Raw genomic sequence first — 22,612 nt, 5'->3', positions numbered from 1 at the left:
AAGCCTAGCATGCTTGGAAGATCCCTTTTGTGATCTATATACGTCAAAGAGTTGGAACTTTGGGTTCAATCATGTAGTCTATCAAAATGGTATTACTCGAGTGTTGAGGTACCATAATGATACATGGAGTTTAGTGGGAGCTAAAGTAAGTTTCTTAATCTAAATAGGTGCTTGACATATTAGTGACTAGAAATGTAGCTAAGGTGATGTTTCTTAGTCTAAATATGTGTTTGACATATTAGTGACTAGAAATATTCTCGGGTGAATACTTGAGAGTAGCATGGCACATCTTAAATATCCAAATCTAATGAGATAGATCTCCATGGATATTAGCATTATAGTCAAGAGACTTATGTGATAAATTTCTTGACTCGTTCAAGTTGTTGAACAATTAATATGATCTCTTGTGCTTCCGCTACAGGATCTATTAAATATGCTAAAAGCTGCTCTCGTCGGGACTTATCATATTGAGAATATGAGAAGTCATTACCAATCATTTCCTAGTGAGTGTCACTTGATGATTATTAAGAGCAACCTTGAATACTTGAGAAGCACTGAGGATTTACTCTTGTAGTTTGGAGGAATTTGTGAATTATGTGTAAAAGGATTACACGAAAACATTTCTATGCTTATAAGATGTTATGAGCCTCGTTAAGGAATGGTTAGCATGTAAGAGTGTTATGTGCATAAAGAATAATATGTATAAGAAGTTATACATATGTGTATAAGAAGTTATACATGTATATAGCAAACATGTATGAGGAGTCATACATAAAAGATGTCATATGAAGGATGTGTATGTATAAGTGTTATACGTACAAATCATGAACGAAAGCTAAGTACATTACAACATCCGATGTTGTAAGAGAGATAGTTGATAACCGGAATTTAATAGGACTAGAGTAGTTCTGTTAGCCGAATATCGTATCCCAAGAGACTGTAAAAACAGTGGGAGTGTTTGACTGGCTTTAGAACCAGAGTCTAAAAACTTGTTTAGACATGTACTTAGAAAGGCTCTATGTGATGAAAAGATAGCATAGAACAAAGGAAAATAGCAATGGAAATAGGAGTGATGCAACTGCTGCTAATCCTCTAACTAAAGCCGTTGGCATAAGGTAGACATGATGATTATGTCATCTCAATGTGAATTGAGGAGTATACCTTAATTGCTAAAGATCGTTATGTAAATATTGGATAGAGTATTGATATTTACATAAGTCATGATCGCATTCATTGTTAGAGTTTCTTTAAGAACTCAATTATTCAGTTTGACTGAAAACATTGAATACCTTGTTTATCTGAATAAGTATTGGAGACAATGTTTTTTTTTTTTTTTTTTTGGTGAAAGGTTAGAATTCTCATTAAGATCATAAACAAGCTATTACAAACTATCCATTTTGGATACAATTCTAAAACTAAGTAAAAGACAGCTAATAAGTTACTGTCTTAAACCAAGTCTTATCACTACTCCGTTTAATACATACATGCCACCCTAAAAATCGACATTTAAGTAGGCACTGAAGCTGCTGAAACACATGTTCAGGCCGTTGAACAACTCCTTCAAGTCTAGCCTTATTCCTCTGATGCCAGATAGTGTAGTACAAGGCTTGAATCCAAACAAGAGTAACCTGCTTCTTGATTTTTGCCCATGGTTTAGTCTGCATCCAGACTAAGAGATTAGCTACAGGCAGACAAATATTCAATTTTAGACTGAGTATGGCAACAAGCTTTCTGGTGTAACAAGACTGAGTGAACAGATGCTGATGGTTTTCAGCTACTGAGCCACAGAGAAAGCAAATATCATCAGGAATAATTCCCAGCAGGAAGAGCTTGTCTTTCAGCTGCAAGGCTTCACGAGCAATTAGCCAACTGATAAAAGAGTGCTTTGAAATGCACCAGGAATTCCAAATCATTTTATTCCAAGTAACAGTAGGATATTTTGTCTAATCCACTGGTAACCACTACTAACTGAGTAACCAGAAGGACATGGCAACCACAGTCCAGTACAGGAAAAACCAGCTGAGAATTTGTCCTTAACCTTACATATAGTCTTCCAGGTCTAAGGAACATCATGTTTAGGTTTATAAAGAGACCAGGGAACATCTTTCATATAAATGTGGTGTACCCACTGTACCCACAGGCTATCCTGATTAGAGTAAATCCACCAGGAGAGCTTACAGATTGAAGCAAGATTCCAGGCAATGCTATGCCTAATACCAAGCCCACCTTCATCTTTTGGTACACAAACCTTTTCCCAGATAACAAGAGGGGATCTAACATCTTCAGTTGATCCATCCCATAAATAGTTTCTGCAAAGGGCATCAATTCTCCTTAACACTCCCTTTGGTAGAATGAATATAGAAGCCCAATTGGTATATAAAGTGGTAAGTACAGAGTTCACCAAGGTTAATCTACCAGCATAAAATAATTTCTTGGCAGCATAACCATGGATTTTTTCAGTAATCTTCTCAATTAGGCAAGAGCAGTTCTTAACAGAGAGCCTACCAGCAGAAATAGGCACCCCCAAATACTTAAATGGCAAGGCTCCTTCAGAGAAACCAGAGACCTGCAGGATATCAAATTTGACACTAGGAGCAACCCCATTAAAATAGATGTTAGACTTCATAGAGTTCATTTGAAGACCAGTGGCTACAGAGAAGGTTGCAAAGGCTCTAAGAAGAATCATGATAGAAGTAGTATCCCCCTTAGAAAAGAGAAGTAGGTCATCAGCAAACATGAGGTGGGATAACTTGAGATGGCTACACAGGGGATGAAACTTGAAAGGCATAGTAGCAGTAACATGAGTCAAAATCCTACTTAGGTATTCCATGGTAATGGTAAAAAGGAGGGGGAGATAGGATCCCCTTGCCTCAAACCTTTTGCCCCCTTAAAATACCCAAAGTTCTCTCCATTAAGCACCAAAGAGTAAGAAGCAGTTCTTACACAAATCATAACAAGATGTATAAATTTAGTAGGGAAATTTAAGGCAGTAAGCATTTGTTCCACAAAATCCCAATCCACTGAATCATAGGCTTTTTTTAGATCAATTTTCATCAGACATCTAGGAGAGACAGGCTTCCTATTATAGAGTCTCACGAGATCCTGGCAAATGAGAATGTTTTCATTAATACTCCTCCCCTTAACAAACCCTCCTTGATTCTTACTGACAATAAAAGGCAAGACAGAGGAGAGTCTAGTGCACAAAACTTTAGAAATGACTTTATATAAGACATTGCAGCAGGATATAGGACGAAATTGTGTGACATTTTGAGGATTTTCAATTTTTGGTATCAAAGTAATGAAGGTATGATTGATCTGTTGAAGCATCTTACGAGACTGAAAAAAATCCAAGATGGCATCACACACCTCATCACCAACAAAAGACCAAGAGTCTTTAAAAAAGGCACTAGAAAAACCATCAGGCCCAGGGGCCTTATGATTTGGAATAGAAAAGAATGCCTCCTTAATTTCTTTCTTAGTGACAGGGGCCAGAAGAATAGAGTGGTGCTCAGAGTTACAAATAGGACCTTGGTGTACCACAGAGGCACAAATAGTAGTGGTATGCCCAGCTGTCCCAAGTAAAGCTTCATAATAATTCAAAAAGGCAGACTGTATATGAGATCCATCAGAATGCACATTACCATCAGTATCCTCAATGAGGAAAATTTTATTTTTTGCACTTCTTGCTCTAAGGAGACTATGAAAATACCTAGTGTTGTTGTCCCCTTGGTTTACCCAGGTTGCTTTTGATTTTTGAGTCAGAAAACTGTCACAGGCAGCTTTCAACTCTCTATAAACACCAGCAGCTTCCTTTTCCTTAACTAAAAGAGTAGGATCACCAGGTGCAGTCCTCAATTGATCATGGATATTATCTAATATCTTCCAAGCATGAACTGCACTATTCTCAATATCATCAAATAAGGCTTTGTTTAAATATTTCAGAGGTCTCTTGAGGCTTTTCAATTTCATAACAACTAGAAACATTTTAGTCCCTTGCCAAGGCTGAGTCCAATGGTGAAGAATGCAAGGCTTGAATTCAGGCACTTGGCTCCACATATTAAAATACTTAAAACTCCTTCTCCCCTTAATAGAGGTAGCAGGCTCTTGGATAATACAAGGAGTGTGATCAAAAATGCCAAACCCACGATTTCATTGACGTTCTTCTCTTTATTAACCTCCGATGGCGAAGGTCCTGTCTTTTTTTGGTTGTTATTTGGTAAAGGAGACGAAGTTTTTTGATTTTTTGTTGCAGAATTTGATTTGGACGAGGATGATCTCGCCATTATTGTCATGACGGCAGCACAGAAAGCAAGGAACAAATAACCTAAATTTTAGAGCTTTTTCTCTCTTCTTTCTCTCTCATCATTTTTTTGTTTTTTGTTTACTTGAACTCAAAATTTGTGGAGACAATGTTGAACACTATTCAAGTGAACCATAAACCTAATTTGGTAAATGGGTGTTTAATTTCCGTCTTGCATGCAAATCAACCATAAATCCAACTCGACATCTTATACTTGATACTGGGATTAAATCAACCGACTTAGAAAGCTCTCACATGTTAGGTTTAAATTATTGGATGCGCATTCATGCATTTAAACCGTTTTATCAACTTTTGCATTCAACCAACCAAGATCGATCAGTAGAGGCCGCTACCGTAGGCGGGATTGGGTGTCTGATTAAAGGGCTTCCCAATACGTACCTTCACCTCTTACTCAGAAACTTTGGATAGTGGACGCCTTATCAAGGGTGTACGAGAGTCATTCTAGAGATAGGATGCTAAAGAGGGACGATTCCTTATCTTTAGTACCTATGTCAAACACTGATTTGTGCTTCGTTTGACCGAGGTATAAAGTGGATTCGAACGGGTTCCAAGCATCCTACAAATGCTTGGTGGCGACTCCGAACATCTCTAATCATTTCGAGACCCTTACTGAGGCGAAACCGACCGATCTAAAGCGATCCGGTCGAAAGCATTTTTACGCCGCCGAGCGTGGCTTTCAAGAGACCGCTGCCATTGTCCACAGATCGGCTGGGCATACGCAGGTGGGCGCACGTCCACAAATTGGCGACTCCGCTGGGGAAAACTAGGACACTTACGTCTTTGTGATCCCTAGATGGTGAGACTCGAACGAGGTGTGACACCCTCATTTATTGCGGAAAAGTAAACACATAATTCTAGATAAAAACTGCATGGATATGTTTGTAATGGGTTCATTTGGGTAAAAACCTGTAATTTTTAAAACCTGAACCTGTTATAAAAATATCCAAATGGGAAGGTGTCAAACATGCAAGGTCCAAAATAAACCTCATAAATAAAACATCGCTAAAGTCGCGAAATAAAGTTATACAACCCAAGTATGAAAAAGGGAGACATATGTCCCTAAAAAGTATATGACATAAAAAGTGTTTAAGGGTCAGAATAAAATAAAGCCAATCTAGGTCCCAAGGTTACTTTGCTCGCTAGCTCGTCCATGTACCCCATATATGCATCACCTTCCTGTCAATCGCATTTTATACAAATACGAAAGCCACAGTCAGTGGGGAGTAACTCCGAGTTCTCCCAGCCACGAAATGTCATGATTAATATAACATGTAAACATAAGAATATGAATATGAATAACAAATAGCCTTAGCATATAGATGCTAGACAATCATGCTTATCATGTGAACAACAATATAACAACACATAGTCCTAGCATGTGAATACTAGACCGACTCATACTGCACTATCATGTGAATCACATAACATCCAGGAATCCAAACTCTATCAACCATAGCCGGCTTGCATCTCACCTTCTATGATTCATAGAATCATCAAACAAGAAAGGACAATATATCTAGAGACAGACATAAGTTCTTAGGACGGTCAATAGTCACTCTGTAACTCGAGTCTATACCACGAGGTAAGGTAAACACCCTAGTCCTAAACCTGCGCAGACCTAGCGACATGCGGAAAATACCGCATCCAAGACCCATGATCACACACATGAGTACCCCTAAGGAGTCCACCAAAGGGTTGGCTAGTACTTAAGCTGACCACATACTTCTACGAGTACGTCAGGAGGTCATGCCCTAACTTGGATATAAACCCACCAAGCTAAGACACAAAGGCTATTAAGCCGCAAACATACACTCGTCAAAGACTATAATGGCCTATATATGATGAAGGCCGAAATACTCACCTAGGACCTAGTCCCAGCTTGAATACTTTAGCCCACACTACACAAGACAAGTAGGACACCCAATTAACCAAAAAAAGGGGCAAAGAGTCCAAACTTGCACACACAAATGATCATACACACCCTAGCATATGAATGGCTTCGCAAGAGCATATTTAGCTGACAATCCAACAATATCTCCGATATCAATAATAATCCAAATTCCAGCTAGCCACTAGTACCATAATCCATGAGAACAAGCTAAAATGGCAAAGAGGCAACAAGACTCAAGCATAAGGCATCCAAAGCATCCAACAACCAACATGTGAAATGATAATTACAAATATCAAGGAATCAACATAAAACATCCAATGACAACCAATATCACCTCAAAGACAAACCCTCGACCCGAGTCCTGCGACGGGTCATCGGTCAAATCGAGGCTGACCGGTTTAAACCTAGTTTGACCAAACTCGTTCGGTCAATCTGGCCCAGCTCAGAGTCTTGGCCTACTTTGGCCCAAATCACAAAATTCATTACAATATCATTTTCATGCACTATTCCAATTTCTATCATGTGAAAGACTATCAACATAAGAAAATATATTCCAACTTACAAAATAACTAATTCCACAAAATTCTCGCATAATAAAATAGCATAAATAACCGTCTCACACAAGGGTAAACTTTTCTATAAATTTTATCGATAAAACGACGCCATTTACTCATACGGACTCCGAATTGAGTGATTCAAGTGGCTAAACCACCTATTTTTTCGACGCCGTTCAATCTGTCATATTTTTGGAAACATTGGAAACCGTCACGGTCTGGTACTGACACGTTCCAGCCAAAACACGGACTTGTCACAACACATAATTCCTCATCCAAATTTGTTCCAAATAATAATATACAAATGGGTAACATAAATTAAACATAAGCATACTCATCTTACTCCATTCAATCATTTATCAACAAGATCGTCTCAAACAACAACAAACAACAACAAACAACAAATACAACTACTAATGTGACACTAATTCGTCGAGTAACTCGGAATAGTTACCTTAAGCTAGCAAAGAGACAAGTAATAACTTGAGAAAGCTTCTAAAACCCAAAATTACTCTTCATCTTCAACAACATATGAGTCACCTAACTCATCTTCAAATTCTTCACCTATAAGAACAACAAAAACACAATTATTAAGCTTAAATTCGAAACCCTAAAAAAAAGTGTCTTAAACAAAAATTGGGGGAAATGAAAATAAAGCTTACTAGTAGATGAAGGATGAAAAGAGGATTCCAAATATATAATTTTTATGCAAATTGGTGGAGAAATGAAGGATTTATGGTGGATTTAGGGATTGTAAGGAGGATTTTTAGTGGGTTTTTGGTGTTTGAGAGAAGGAGGAGATAGATTGAGTTATGGAGGAAATGAAAATTGGAAGAGGGGACAAATGGAGGGTAGGTGGCCAGCCAAAGACATGGGGAGATGGGTCATTTGTTTACGTTTTGGTTCGTTTCGACGGAAATTAGAAATATTCGTCGAACGCGATTTCCGAGAAAAGTAAAGTTCTTAAACACGATTTTACTAACAGATTAAGTACTCATATGCCCAATATCCAAACTCGTTTACCCAACGACTGTAAGAAATGGGAAAATCCCAATTTTACGACTTTTATCCGAAATCTATTTTAACAAAGGAAAAGGTTTAAATATAGTTTAAATCACTTTTAAACATTTCTAAACTATCAAAAATGATTACATTTCTTCAAAATAAAATAAGTTATATTTTATCAAATAAATTTTATTTCAAATAAATTAATATTAAATTAAAATAGATTAAAATATTACTCTTAAAATATAATAAAGGTCTTCAAATTTACGGGGTGTTACAATCATCCCTCCTTTTAAGAAGTTTCGTCCCCGAAACTTAGAAGAAGGAACATTGTATATATGTAGGTCTATCTCCTTAAAATCAAGTAAACAAAATCTTCAAAATATGGACATATGAAGTATAAGCGTCTTTTCAATGGAACGGAAAATCCTTGTCGGCCGTTCAAGAACATCAACATTCCAAATCAAAGACATAAAAATATATATTTTTACACCAACAAATGAGAAAACCAATTATCGGACGTCTCCAATAACGAGCTTTACCACTCATTGACGTTAAAAACCAAAATGGGAAAACAAGAAAAACATTTTCAAAAATCTTTAGTTCGAAACTCTATAAAAAGGATAATAACTCCACTAGCTATGACCAAACTCTAACTACGACTTTTAAACAACTAAGCAAGGACTACTAACGCGGAGGGTATTTAAGAGAAGGAGAGGAACACTCGAAAGGATAGCTAAAACTCACAAGAATTAGATAAAGGAAAGAGGATTACCTCACGAGAAAAGTTCGGGATATTTAGCTAACATAGAGGATTCAGGCTCCCATGTTTCTTCTTCGACATTTCCACAACGCCAAATGATACGAACTAGGGGCACAACTTTGTTTCTAAGTTGCTTGTTTGCTCTTTCGAGGATTCGGATCGGCCTTTCTTCCAAAGCCAAGTTGGGTTCCAAATCTGGGATTTCTTCTTGAATAACATGGCTCGGATCACTAATGTACTTCCTCAACTGAGATACATGGAAGACATTATGAACCTTGCTCAAATTCGGGGGCAACTCCAAACGGTAAGCAACGGGGTCAATCTTCTCAAGCACACGGAAAGGTCCAATGTATTTGGGACTTAGCTTTCCTTTCACACCAAACCGTTTCACCCCTTTCATAGGTGATACCTTAAGGAACACTCGATCATCAACCTCAAAGGTAAGTGGTCGACGACGGACATCGGCATAAGATTTCTGTCGGTCTTGAGCGGTTTTCATACGCTCTCGAATGATCTGAACCTGATTGATGGTCTCAGTCACCAAATCGGGTCCCAACACATGAGCATCTTGGACTTGATCCCAACAAACAGGACTACGGCACTTCCTACCGTACAAAGCTTCATAAGGTGACATCTTGATAGAAGTATGATAGCTATTGTTGTAGGAGAATTCAACAAGAGGTAAGCACTTCTCCCAAGAAGTGTGGAAGTCTAAAGCACAAGCACGGAGGAGGTCCTCTAAAGTCTGGATAGTCCTCTCAGTCTGTCCATCTGTAGCGGCATGAAACGCGGTACTCATCAGTAGCTTACTACCCATGGCTTCTTGCAAAGCGATCCCATAAGAAACGGAACGAGAATCTCGGGTCACGATCTGAAACTATATCCTTAGGCACTCCATGGTAGCGTACTATCTCCTTCACGTAGACCTCAGCTAGGACAACTAAGTTCCATGTCTCCTTGATAGGTATAAATCTAGCACACTTGGTCAATCGATCCACAACCACTCAAACCGCATCTTTTCCGCTAGCAGTCTTAGGTAGAGCCATCACATAGTCCATGGAAATGGATTCCCATTTCCAAAGGGGAACATCCAAAGGTTGTAGCAAACTCTCGGGTTTCTGATGCTCAATCTTCACTTTCTGACAGGTAAGACACTTGCTAACATACTCTAGGACATCAATCTTCATCCTAGGCCACCAAAACTGTAATCTCAAGTCTTTATACTTCTTGTCACCACCAGGATGAATAGAGTAAGGAGAAAGGTGAGCTTCATCAAGGATCTTCTTCCTCAACTCGGCTACTCTCGGAACAAACATCCTACCTTGGTAACGAAGGTATCCATCACTATCCACCACACAATCCTTAGCTTGCCCAAGTTGGATTTTTGCTTGAATGGACCTGAAAGTAGCATCCTCGGGTAGGCAAGTACGGATCTCACGGTAAAAGTCGGGTTCTGCACTCAAGGCACTAAGATAGTCAAAGCCCTTCCCAACAAGGCTTATCCCTAACTTTTGAAATTCCGTGGTAAGTTCATCAGGTAACACACGGATAGTGCTCAAAGAGTGACTAGTCTTCCTACTCAAAGCATCGGCCACCACATTTGCTTTCCCTTCATGATTAATCAACTCGGCATCATAATCATTCACCAACTCTAGCCATCTTCTTTGCCTCATATTCAATTCTTCCTGGGTAAAGATACACCTCAAACTCTTATGATCGGTATAAATGCGGCAATGAACTCCAATAAGGTAATGCCTCCATGTCTTCAAGGCATGTACCACGGCGGCTAATTCAAGATCATGAGCAAGATGAAGCGAGGAAAGGAGGTATGAACGGTAACGCTTATGGTCAAAGAAGAAAGGAAATTAGACAACAAGGAAACACCAGGTACTCAAATCTCACACAACAATATCAACCTAAGCGGTTCCGAAAACGTCTTAGCAACAAACTTATAACCACATCACTCCCAAGGATTTCCTCAAAACGTTCATGTTACTTCATCCTAATCTATTCCCTGAAACAGGGTACTCCACTATAAGTGTGATTTCACCACTCCAAATCCTCAAACATCCACAAACAACTTCCACAAGATCAAGGTCAAAGTTCTAACAAAGCTATACTCATATCCAACTAGCGTCAACCATGGGTTTCTCGAAATAGTAAAATCCTCAATCAAAGATCCGAATACCAAGCTATAAATTCCCAGAAAGGGTTCCTCAAATATTCCACCATTCAATTCCATCCATTTAAAGTCAAGTACCAAGCACTAGTATCCCAAGACATATCTCACTACACTTCTCAAGGCTCTCAAATCCCAAACTTAAACAACAAAGTCAAGTTCTATAGCCTTAGTAACAAACGCAACTCACACTTGACAACACAAAATCCACCAATCAAGAATACTCACTTTATCAAGGATATAGGTCTAAGAATCATTAAGTATGTATCATCACACTACCTAGGTCTTTCTAACATCACAACTCCTCAAAACCAGGGTTATGGGTTAACCACAAACAATCTCCTCAAAAGTCAAATTCTCCAACCAAGGCCAACATTCCTCAAAAGAAAGAGTACTATAAAAAGGCGTTAAGGGAAGATAAGCAAGGAACAAAAGACAAGTTAGGAGGGTACAAGAGTAACTTTCAAGGAAAGAGAAAAGAGAGTTTAGAAGGAGAATAAGCACCAAGAGATAAAGAATAAGACAAGGTACACAAAGAATGAGAAACATCTTCGAGGAAGTAGAAGCATTCTTCAAAGGTAAACAAATCTTCAGTCCTCGGCAATAGGCACCAAATCTTGATCTTCACGTTGGTAGGTTTACGGTTATTGATACAAGGTACAACAAATATTACATGGCAATCAACAAACATGTTAGAACCTAACAAAGAGCAAACACAAAGAGACTACAACATAAGGTCCTAAGTCTACCCATCCTACCCATCTCTCAAGTTTATTATTTGAAGGTCAAGTTATTTATATTGGGGTGCACAAACGTGCGTCGGGAGCAAATATGCTCTTATACCAACTGTGACACCCTCATTTATTGCGGAAAAGTAAACACATAATTCTAGATAAAAACTGCATGGATATGTTTGTAATAGGTTCATTTGGGTAAAAACCTGTAATTTTTAAAACCTGAACCTGTTATAAAAATATCCAAATGGGAAGGTGTCAAACATGCAAGGTCCAAAATAAACCTCATAAATAAAACATCGCTAAAGTCGCGAAATAAAGTTATACAACCCAAGTATGAAAAAGGGAGACATATGTCCCTAAAAAGTATATGACATAAAAAGTGTTTAAGGGTCACAATAAAATAAAGCCAATCTAGGTCCCAAGGTTACTTTGCTCGCTAGCTCGTCCATGTACCCCATATATGCATCACCTACCTGTCAATCGCATTTTATACAAATACAAAAGCCACAGTCAGTGGGGAGTAACTCCTAGTTCTCCCAGCCACGAAATGTCATGATTAATATAACATGTAAACATAAGAATATGAATATGAATAACACATAGCCTTAGCATATAGATGCTAGACAATCATGCTTATCATGTGAACAACAATATAACAACACATAGTCCTAGCATGTGAATACTAGACCGACTCATACTGCACTATCATGTGAATCACATAACATCCAGGAATCCAAACTCTATCAACCATAGCCGGCTTGCATCTCACCTTCTATGATTCATAGAATCATCAAACAAGAAAGGACAATATATCTAGAGACAGGCATAAGTTCTTAGGACGGTCAATAGTCACTCTGTAACTAGAGTTTATACCACGAGGTAAGGTAAACACCCTAGTCCTAAACCTGCGCAGACCTAGCGACATGCGGAAAATACCGCATCCAAGACCCATGATCACACACATGAGTACCCCTAAGGAGTCCACCAAAGGGTTGGCTAGTACTTAAGCTGACCACATACTTCTACGAGTACGTCAGGAGGTCATGCCCTAACTTGGATATAAACCCACCAAGCTAAGACACAAAGGCTATTAAGCCGCAAACATACACTCGTCAAAGACTATAATGGCCTATCTAAGATGAAGGCCGAAATACTCACCTAGGACCTAGTCCCAGCTTGAATACTTTAGCCCACACCACACAAGACAAGTAGGACACCCAATTAACCCAAAAAATGGGCAAAGAGTCCAAACTTGCACACACAAATGATCATACACACCCTAGCATATGAAAGGCTTCGCAAGAGCATATTTAGCTGACAATCCAACAATATCTCCGATATCAATAATAATCCAAATTCCAAATGACCACTAGTACCATAATCCATGAGAACAAGCTAAAATGGCAAAGAGGCAACAAGACTCAAGCATAAGGCATCCAAAGCATCCAACAACCAACATGTGAAATGATAATTACAAATATCAAGGAATCAACATAAAACATCCAATGACAACCAATATCACCTCAAAGACAAACCCTCGACCCGAGTCCCGCGACGGGTCATCGGTCAAATCGAGGCTGACCGGTTTAAACCTAGTTTGACCAAACTCGTTCGGTGAAAATCTGGCCCAGCTCAGAGTCTTGGCCTACTTTGGCCCAAATCACAAAATTCATTACAATATCATTTTCATGCACTATTCCAATTTCTATCATGTGAAAGACTATCAACATAAGAAAATATATTCCAACTTACAAAATAACTAATTCCACAAAATTCTCGCATAATAAAATAGCATAAATAACCGTCTCACACAAGGGTAAACTTTTCTATAAATTGTATCGATAAAACGACGCCATTTACTCATACGGACTCCAAATTGAGTGATTCAAGTGGCTAAACCACCTATTTTTTCGACGCCGTTCAATCTGTCATATTTTTGGAAATATTGGAAACCGTCACAGTCTGGTACTGACACGTTCCAGCCAAAACACGGACTTGTCACAACACATAATTCCTCATCCAAATTTGTTCCAAATAATAATATACAAATGGGTAACATAAATTAAACATAAGCATACTCATCTTACTCCATTCATTCATTTATCAACAAGATCGTCTCAAACAACAACAAACAACAACAAACAACAAATACAACTACTAATGTGACACTAATTCGTCGAGTAACTCGGAATAGTTACCTTAAGCTAGCAAAGAGACAAGTAATAACTTGAGAAAGCTTCTAAAACCCAAAATTACTCTTCATCTTCAACAACATATGAGTCACCTAACTCATCTTCAAATTCTTCACCTATAAGAACAACAAAAACACAATTATTAAGCTTAAATTCGAAACCCTAAAAAAAAGTGTCTTAAACAAAAATTGGGGGAAATGAAAATAAAGCTTACTAGTAGATGAAGGATGAAAAGAGGATTCCAAATATATAATTTTTATGCAAATTGGTGGAGAAATGAAGGATTTATGGTGGATTTAGGGATTGTAAGGAGGATTTTTAGTGGGTTTTTGGTGTTTGAGAGAAGGAGGAGATAGATTGAGTTATGGAGGAAATGAAAATTGGAAGAGGGGACAAATGGAGGGTAGGTGGCCAGCCAAAGACCTGTGGAGATGAGTCATTTGTTTACGTTTTGGTTCGTTTCGACGGAAATTAGAAATATTCGTCGAACGCGATTTCCGAGAAAAGTAAAGTTCTTAAACACGATTTTACTAAAAGATTAAGTACTCATATGCCCAATATCCAAACTCGTTTACCCAACGACCGTAAGAAATGGGAAAATCCCAATTTTACGACTTTTATCCGAAATCTATTTTAACAAAGGAAAAGGTTTAAATATAGTTTAAATCACTTTTAAACATTTCTAAACTATCAAAAATGATTACATTTCTTCAAAATAAAATAAAGTTATATTTTATCAAATAAATTTTATTTCAAATAAATTAATATTAAATTAAAATAGATTAAAATTTTACTCTTAAAATATAATAAAGGTCTTCAAATTTACGGGGTGTTACACGAGGTCTTGGTTGGAATGCATTAATTGATATTACGGTCACAGTCGGGTTCCTTGTCCGGGCCCATAACCTAACCCTTTTCGACCAATTGGCTCGTCTCATCGGCGTGAGTTTTCTCATCGCCGCGTTTCGAATCCCGATTGAGTCAAGCATACCGTTGACGTTACACATTTCTGTTTCGTCAAAGAGCTTTCATCACTTTCGAGCACGAGGCTAGGGCACCCTCCTTACACATTTTGTTTGGATTGGTATCCCTCTCGCAAATCGGGGTTTGATTGCTTGGTGTGTAACCCACCCTTTTAAGCCAAAACCCGTGTCAGCATTATGCCTAATATAATGTACTGTGAGTGCTTATGTGCTACTTGATCATAAGTCCTTCCGTGTCATTTTCAAACTTTCAAAAACACCTTTTTACACCGTTATAATGGTCGTTTCAAACCTCGGTCTTTTGCCGACCGTTGCATTTCAACAGGCCTTTCTAGGCCGTCGTAATGACGATTTTCAAACCCGGTTTTTTATAACCATTTCAACACGCCTTTCTAGGCCGTCATAATGACGATTTTCAAACTCGGTTTTTACAACCATTTCAAATCACCTTTTTACGCCGTTATAATTGCCGCGTCTAGACACGGATTTTAACCCGTTTTGCGCCGATAATGGCTCTTTCAAAACCCGAGAAAAGCACACACTCTTTTCTCGAGACACTTTTGAGATCCCGAGGACCATACACCGTACCCGAGGCCTCTTTAAACATTTCAAAACCCAATTTTCAAATCATACGATTTTGAATTTCAAAAACCGTCTTGGGAAACAGTACATTATTTTTCGAGCCGACTCAAACTCAAAACCGTCTTTTACAAATAAACTTAAGACAACCCTTTAAACTGACCGACTTGCGGAGATCCCTATCTTCGGAAACCGTCCATAAAGCGACAAATGAATCTTTTTGAAAATTTCTATTTTCGAAAACTTCAGTCCACCATTCCGATTCCGCCTCGTGTCTATCGAGTCGAAGCAAATGTACTTATGGGTCTTTACTTATGAGTCATCTCACCACGAGACCCGTCCAATGGCGTCACGCCACTACGTTGGACGCGTGTCAAAAGTTCGGTCAACACCGTCACGTCATAAATCTAGTCAGCACCGAGGTACCACACAAGGTCATCCTCGTCTTGTTGAGTCTGATCTTTGTCTAATCCTTCGTGTTGTCTGCGTTCAGTCTTTGAACTGTGTCGGATTGAGTTGTAATGTGAGCCGTTTTCTCTGCCTCAGAACCATGGCCCCATCTTCAACTTCGTCCATCAACGACAACAACAATGATAACAACAGAGATGTCACAACTGCTCAGCTAGCCAGCCTACTCGCTGCTCTCAAGGTCACTCTGGACTGTGTCGAGGCCCGTATCGACACCCTGGAAAACAAGGAAACTGGAGAACACAACACTCCGCCTTTGACTGAAACTGAGAAAAGGCTCAAGCTCCTGGAAGAACAACTCCTAACCTGGGGTAACAATATCCATCTCGAGAACAACCGAAGATTTGAACCTGTTGGGGATCAACTACCTGACAACTTTACCTTGACCGATGTGCCCAAATTCAAGGGAGTAGAGGACCCGCTCAATCATATCCGAGCCTTCAAAGACTACATGGCCATAAAAGGGGTCAAACAGGGACTTTTCACCCGGATCTTTCCAACATCCTTGGAACCGATCCCTCGCCAATGGTACTACTCCCTTGACCCGAAGAATCTCACTATCTGGGATGAGGTCGCAGTTGAATTTGCTAAGCAATATGCCGACAATGTCGAAATCCAAGCCAATACCCGTACTCTTGAGGTCCTAACCCAGAATGACAAGGAGGGATTCACCAAGTTCTTAACCGTTGGAGGAGGGTAAGTACTCAGTTGGTCAGCAAGCCGAGTGAGCCGACCTTGGTGGAAAAATTTGTCAACAATCTCCGCCCGGTGTATGCCAACTTACTGAGGTACCAAAGCATTAAGACCTTCCAGGATCTGCAAATCCTTGGGACACGCATTGAAGACGACCTCCGTAAGGGTGTCCTAGCCAAAACCACCGGTAGAGGCTACCAGGGATCCACATCAACCGGATCTCGCCCTTATGGTCAGACGAACAAGATTGATGAGGTCAACCTCCTTGAACCAACCGCCAAGAAAGCTGAGCGCCCCCAGAGAGTGTTCACCAATATAGAGTCAACTTATGCAAGCGCCCTAAAGAGGCTTATGGACCAAGGGAAACTACAACCAATCGGATCCACCTCGGATCCATCTGATGCTAAGAAATCCCGCTTCTGGAACCCTAACGTGAGCGTGTCATTGTACACCCAATCAAAACACATTTATATTCTCAACAAAAAAACTAGTTAGTGGTTAAGTCAAGGTCGATCCATGGGACAGTGTGCTTTGGCTTCTAAGCCTATCTATCTCAATTTATGCTAGTGTCACAATTGATGGGGTTTGTAGTTGTATTCTAGACTAATGCAAGCAATAAAGTAAAACAAGCAATAAAGGGAAGGATGTAAACAAATGATTAAAAGTACTAGGATATCATGGGTTCATAGGGGATTCATGGGAGTTAACCATACAAACATGTTCACAAGGTTGCAAGCAATTAATGTTGTAAAGGAACCGAGTTGGTGTATGTCTTACGGTTCTTAGGAAGAGTTGGGTCCCGGAGCCGAATCGATTAGATTGTACAACACCTACAAGTCGACTTACTTTCCCCCTAATCACTTTTATGCATGGTCTAACTGGACTCGAGTTGGTTTATATCTTACAAGTCAAGTTGAATAGATAAGAGATGGTTGTAAATGCAAGGATTCATAGGCTTAGCATTTCATCAAACATAACATGTGCATAGGGTTACATCACAAGAAGCAAGCAAATTAATTATGAAAACATATTGGATTAAGCATGATTATTCCCCATGTTTACTTCCCTTAATTACCCACTAATCCTAGTTAAGGAAACTACTCACTCATTATTATGGAAAACATGTCATCAATGGTGTCAATCATCACAACAAATGTAAACACGATAAGAGCTTTAAGGAAATAAACAATAATGAGTAAAGAGTAAAGGAATTATACCAAACTTGAGATGATCCAAATAATAAAGCAAGAATAAAAGAAGAGAACTTGATTGATTGATGAAGGGTTGTCAATCCTCCAATAATAACCCAATAATCTTCAATTACCCAATAATAATAAACTTGGACAATGATTAAGGAAAGATTAATGTGTAATTTTGTGGAAAGATTGAGATTAATCTATTCTAATCTACTCCTAATCTAATCTAAGAGAATTTCCTCCCAAGAGAGCCCCCTTTGATTATCATCAAAATGGGGTATATATAGTAGTGCACCATTTGGTTAAATAAGGCTAAATTAGTAATTAACAATTATAAGTTCTAAGTAGGGAAATGCAAGTATTTCGAAGAGATGAGCATATTTGCTGAAAACGTCACGGTCCGCTCGTACAAAGGAGGAAGATGCTCGGATCATGGACAAGAGAGACGAGCGGCTTGGCAGTCGGGACGCTCGGATTGCTTGAGGTGGCGACGAGCGTCTTGAGACTAGGACGCTCGGATTGTTCCTCGGGGTGCTTTGCCTCTTCCTTTCGCATACTTCTTATACTTGCATTGTTGATCTTAGTTATTGCCTCTCCTTCCATACTCGTTCAACGAATATCGTCAATAATCTTACGAATATGCACGGGAGACGGGAATTCCCGCCTAATTGTCTTCTTTCCTACAAAACAAACATAATGCAATAGGGAAACGAAATAGGAAGGAATTGACGGATAGAACGGTCATGAAATGTTATAATAGTATGCAAAATAGGCTCAATTAGGGGACTAAATGTGCGAAATTAATATTCACATCAAATATCCCCAAACCGAACCTTTACTCATCCCGAGTAAAGAGGTGACTAGAACTAGACCTTTATTTAAACTATCCTAATAATATAGCCAATGTGAGACAATTAGCGGGTCTCACTCCGCCCCTTCAACGCACAACAAGACAACCATGAGGTAGGTTTCCTTCTTGTAAGGGAAGGTGGGTCTTCCCAAAATGCCGACACATCCAAGCGTTAAAGCACACAAAATCAAGTAATGGATGCATCTACAAAAGAATAGCCACTTTCCTCATCTAAGTGGCGGAAATTATCTAAAGGGGAAGCAATTCAAGGGTACACATTCCATTATAGATATGGTTTCTTCAAACTACTAAGCCTAGAAGGATACCAATAAATCACCTCCAAGTTGTGTCAAGCTAGGGTACCTTTGTCCTCAATCGTTAAATGCTTTTGTCAAGAATAGACTCCCTATGGTGTTAGAAACACTGGAGGATCGCGGAATTCCCCTTCTTTCCTAGACAAGAAGAAGAGTCGTCCCCTCTCTACCATGCACAAAAGTGGATACTGATACGTGCATTTTATATAGTCTTTTTAGCCTATTTTATGCACGTATTTCTATGCTTTTATCGTGGTTTTATGCTACGAAATGCCCCGAATATGCTACTTTGGTGTATTTTGTCTTAATTGCAGGAATGGACCATAAAGTAGTAGATTCAAGCCTAAAACATGTCCCTACGCATGCATTTAGGAGATGAGCTGAGTCGGAGCTTGGAAAGTGCTATTTTGAGATGCGCATTGGAGTAAGGAAGTTAGGCGAGCCAAGAGAGTGCTTCAATTTGCTAGTTCCTGCTTGTAAGAGCCATATCTCGAGTTCTACAACAGTTATTAAGGTGATTCCAGTTGGAGGTGAAAGCTTATCCTCTTAGCTTTCCAACGCCACCAACCACGCCTTATTTGTCCAAGTAACGAAGAAATGGCAGCCGTTTGAAGTTCAGTGCGCGAAGCGGAGAATTACGCGTCGAGAAGTGCTCGATCGAGAACTACTTCTATTCGATCGAGAGCCACCTATTCTGGATCGAGTGATTAAAGGGAAAGAAGTCCTCGATCGAGAGGAATTGTTCTCGATCGAGAGGAATGCCAAGGAATATCACTCGATCGAGTGCTTTAGTTAGTCGATCGAGTGGATTTTTGCTTCGGGCTGGGCTTTTTAGGTTTAATTCCGTCATTAGGGTTAATAAGCCCTATTTTCTTATAAATAGGGAGTCAGTATGTCGATGTAAAGGATCTCTCACAGACTCTATACTCTTATTTTCTCTCTGGTTCGAAGACACTGTTACTTTTGTTCTTCATTTCCGGATCCATTAATTTAGTAATTCTTTCTTCCCTTCTCTCTTTAATTTAATGTTTATTGTTTTTATTTCTTTTATTCCTGTTCCCCTTATTTCCATGTCTGGCTAAATCCCCTTAGTATGTTAGGATTAGGGAACCCGTGGTAGCAATGCTTTAATTGTATTAAATAGATTAGCCCTGCGATAAGAATTGTATTAGGCAATTTAACTGTTATCCGGTCGAATGAATGCATGCAGGAGACCATAAATCTAGTTAACCCCGACCTAGATCGAAAGATTGGAAGGGAAGGCTTGCTTAATTACAATAGGGTATAGCAGTGAGGGCGAAAGTTAAGCTGTTTACGCTCTAGGGCGGTTTAAGGACCGAAAGGTGACGACCATAGCTCTTCTTATCAATAGTCTAATCGCCTTAGTATTCTCGATAATATAAGATCTGATAGCTGCCACGGTGGACCGACTCCTAGCATACTCCCTTTTCTTCTGTTAATTTCTCTTTTCATTTCCCTCGCTTAGTCTTTAGTTAGTTTACAATCAATTTAAAACCCCCATTTCTGTGACACCCTGACAGACCGAATTAGACAGATAGATAGCAACATAGCCTCCCTGTGGAGATCGACCCTACTTACTACTAGCTATTAGTTAGTTGTTTTTAGGTATTTATTTTTGGTGTAGAAACGACCGCATCAAATTTTGGCGCCGTTGCCGGGGAGGCAATCTATTTATTTATTTGTTTAATTTTATCTGTTTTTAGCCTCAGGGGATTTTTCCCTTGAGGCTGTTTTAATCTTTTGTTTAGTGCTGTTTTGATAGGCCTTACAGGTACTACCTAGACAGTTCTAGGTGAAAGACAGTCAAAGGGAAGGCTTGAGTACCTTTGACCCACCACCGATGTCCCATTTTATGGAACAGACGGTGATATACGACGGAGATGTGGTTCTGCCGAGCACAATGCAGGTTGTAGTTGTGCCGCCACATCCGCCCTATCAATGGCCACCGCAACAAGATTCCCCTGAGATACAAGAAGAAGACCTTGCGGAGCTGAAATTCTTGATGGAGGAACTTGCATTCCAAGTGCAAGAATATGTCTCGCGATTTGATGAGCTCGAGTCTGCAGTTGCTCAATTAGCAGCTGAGATGGAGAGAGAAGAGATCGCGGAGCTGACATATTTAACGAGAATGCTTGTATCACAAATGCAAGAGAGTGATAGATATATGGACGCTCGAATCCCTGAACTGGAGTCACAAATAGCTCAGTTAGCAGCTGAGATGCAAGAAGAAGAGGTTTATCTTACTGAGAGCAGTTTTTCTCGTAAGGAAACCGTGTTGCCCAATGATGAGGATGACTTCTATGACTCGGACGACGAGTTCCTATCATATTTCACTACCCCACGCGAAGATTTCAGCGCTGTACAGGAGGTATCACTTGATCGAGTGACAATTATTGGTCGATCGAGTGATTTTTCAGAAGAACTTGCTCGATCGAGTGATATCACAGCTCGATCGAGTGGAATGCAGGAGGATAGTCCTCGATCGAGTGATTCTGCCACTCGATCGAGTGAATTGCGGGAAGAAATTGGTCGATCGAGTAATAATTCTGCTCGATCGACTGATTTGGTCATTGGGAGCTGTAATTCGTCATTTGAGCTTAATTTAGATGACGATTTTAACGATGATAACGGTTACGGTGAATCTCCCTTATTCAAAGCCGAGCTGGATGCGCTTGAGGCTGCGATTTACGGGACGAATTCCACTGAGGATGACAAGGAGGTAGCTGAGTCGGTAGTCACTTCTAGCACGGAAGAGGTAATGAATTCTTTTATCTATGATTCCGTCATTGAGAGTGATCAACTTGAGGTATTGAACGATAATTTATTTATTGTTTGTTTTAATAGTAAATTGCCTCAGTTGACTTTTGCTGCGCATCCCAATGCCTTACCCCTTCCCAGTAGGTCGCACAATTTAAAGATTTCTCACCGTCCTTATCATTATAAATTCGTTAATCTGAAATGGAGCCCTACTTTATTGACAATTGCTCCCGCGCTCCTATATTTTGTGGATAAATTTAGGAGCGCCCACAGGAAATTTGTTAGACTTAAATGCTTACATATTTTTATTTCCTATTTCTGTAATCCACTTTTGTGCTACTTATGCTTTTGTGTAGCACATGCGCAGCTATTTGACAGGTTGCTGCGCGCTTTGAGTTGCTTTGATTGTAACTAATTATAAGGCTCGAAGAAAAAGAAGGTCGAGCTGGGACCTGACTGAAGCTAGCGCTACCCGGGAGGCAACCCGGCGTTTTTATTTTGTTTTTATTTCAATTTCAGTTGTAATAAATGGTTCTAAAACCATAAAAATTTCTCAGCATGCTTGTTTTGGTTAGTTGCGGGCTGTTTGAATTGCATTTTGCAGGAATTCATCGAGCATCATTCGATCGAGTGTTTTGCTTACTCGATCGAACACTGTAGCAATTTGATTCACTCGATCGAGTGATTAATCACTCGATCGACCACCTGCATATTAGAGAACCACTCGATCGACCACTATTCCAGTCGATCGAGCAGTTCGTGGACGCCCACTCACTCGATCGACCACTGTTGGACGGCTATCGAGTGCTATTGACTTGGATTAGCTTCCTGAGACGGTTTTTCCGGGCCCTTGGCAACCTCCCATTTCATGGTCGGTTTGGGGAGGTCCCCTTATTCGCGCGTCTTGTAAGTTTTCCGCATTTACTCTCTTTCTCTTTCAGTTTGCGTTTCCTTTCTATGTTTTGGTACAATGGGGGCATTGTACGGTTTGGTTTGGGGAGGTTATGCATCCATATCTGTGTCTGCATCTTGTTTTTATTGCATTTCAGTTATCACGTTTAATTTATGTTTGCATTGTTGTTTATTTTTGCTAAAAATTCATAAAATTT

At 39.6% G+C, this 22,612-nt stretch overlaps 1 long non-coding RNA gene across 1 annotated transcript; it reads right to left on the bottom strand.

Annotated features, from left to right (window-relative positions):
- Window positions 1-11,719: 11,719 nt before the first annotated feature.
- On the bottom strand, window positions 11,720-14,014 carry LOC141621512 (uncharacterized). Its single transcript, XR_012532404.1, has 3 exons — window positions 13,857-14,014; window positions 13,649-13,758; window positions 11,720-11,923 (listed from the first exon to the last, which is right to left on the bottom strand). It is a non-coding gene; the product is annotated as an uncharacterized LOC141621512 (long non-coding RNA).
- Window positions 14,015-22,612: the final 8,598 nt, after the last annotated feature.

Source organism: Silene latifolia, chromosome X, assembly GCF_048544455.1.
Source record: "Silene latifolia isolate original U9 population chromosome X, ASM4854445v1, whole genome shotgun sequence".
Classification (NCBI taxonomy): domain Eukaryota; kingdom Viridiplantae; phylum Streptophyta; class Magnoliopsida; order Caryophyllales; family Caryophyllaceae; genus Silene; species Silene latifolia.
This window is presented reverse-complemented; position numbering and strand designations above follow the sequence as displayed.